This window comes from Mandrillus leucophaeus, unplaced genomic scaffold (genome assembly GCF_000951045.1).
Source record: "Mandrillus leucophaeus isolate KB7577 unplaced genomic scaffold, Mleu.le_1.0 Scaffold1100, whole genome shotgun sequence".
NCBI classification, from domain to species: domain Eukaryota; kingdom Metazoa; phylum Chordata; class Mammalia; order Primates; family Cercopithecidae; genus Mandrillus; species Mandrillus leucophaeus.
In genome coordinates, this window is record NW_012099211.1 from 174849 (window position 1) to 176354 (window position 1506).

Consider the following 1506-nt stretch of genomic DNA (forward strand, 5'->3'; position numbering starts at 1 on the left):
CATACACACATATATATTGTGAAAGAGATATTTGAATACCTAGAAATTGATAAGCTTCTTCCAGGTTTTGAAACCACCCTTAGCACAAACACGAAAGAAGTACAAACTGTCATTATTAGTGACCATGTACCAAGATGACCATGAGTCAACAGTACTTTGCACCTCAACCATCTTCCAACAGAGCATCTCAAAGGGCTGGATATATCTGAACATCACACACTTTCACATAGGCTAGGATGGTTTGTAATTAATTACTCCTGTTAAGACCTCATTGTAGTCTTTGTCAGGGTGAAATCAAATTATTTCTCAAATCATAGAGATACTGAATAACAGCTTTGGTCAGGAAATAGATACTGCATTTGGTTTGTCATGACAAGTTCCTGGCCTACACAGATGGAATATAGCAGAAACGTGTGTGTGTGTGTGTGTGTGTGAACATTCTTGTGCACAAATGTTGGGGAGGAAATGGGGGGTTGAATTTGATAAAACCAGCAGGGGGCAGGCTGCTGAAAAGGGGGCAATTGTTTTGGCAGCAGCTGTGTATCTCTAGAGTTAACAAATGCTTGTAATCCACAGTTTTGTCTCTTGGAAAATAAAGATGATAATTCTCGCCTTGATATGTGGACTAGGTGATCCGCTATATGCAAAATATCTAGTGCTGAATTAATACTACTTTCTGTAGCTCATTCTTAATCACTGCTTAATTTTAAGAAGTTTAGAATGACTACTGCTGTTGTAAAAAATATCTGTAATTATTATATAAAATCTAAGTCCTGTAGAAAAGTACAAAGCAGGCCAGGTCCTATAGCTCACACCTGTAATTCCAGCCCGTTGGGAAGTCAGGGTAGAAGGATTGCTCAAGTCTAGGAGTATGAGACCAGCGTGAGAAACATAGCAAGATCCCATCTCTATAAAAAATTAAAAACCAGTTATGGTAATGCACACCTGTAGTCCCAGCAACTCAGGAGACTGAGGCAGGTGGATCACTAGAACCTAGGAGTTTGAGACTGCAACCTGGGTAACAGAGCGAGACCCTGTCAGGGAGAGGGAGTGGAGGAGAGAGAAGAGAGAGGAAAACAAGAAAAGTACAAAGAAGCAAGTAATAAATCATAAAATTTTCAACCACCAAAAAATAATTCTTAACATTACATGATATGGCCAGGCCTGATAGCTCATGCCTGGCTGAGATACGAGAATTGCTTGAGCCTCGGAGGCAGAGGTTGCAGTGAGCCAAGATCACATCATTCCACTCCAGCCTGTGCAACAGAGAGAGACTCTGTCTTGGGGAAAAAAAAAAAAAAAGTGATAATTCATACCTCTTTTTATGCAAATAGGTAGTTAGGTAAGTAGATATATTAATGGATTAAAAATAATTTTACCGGCCGGGCTCGGTGGCTCACGCCTGTAATCCCAGCACTTTGGGAGGCCGAGGCAGGCGGATCACAAGGTAAGGAGATCGAGACCACGGTGAAACCCCATCTCTACTGAAAATACAAAAAATTAGCC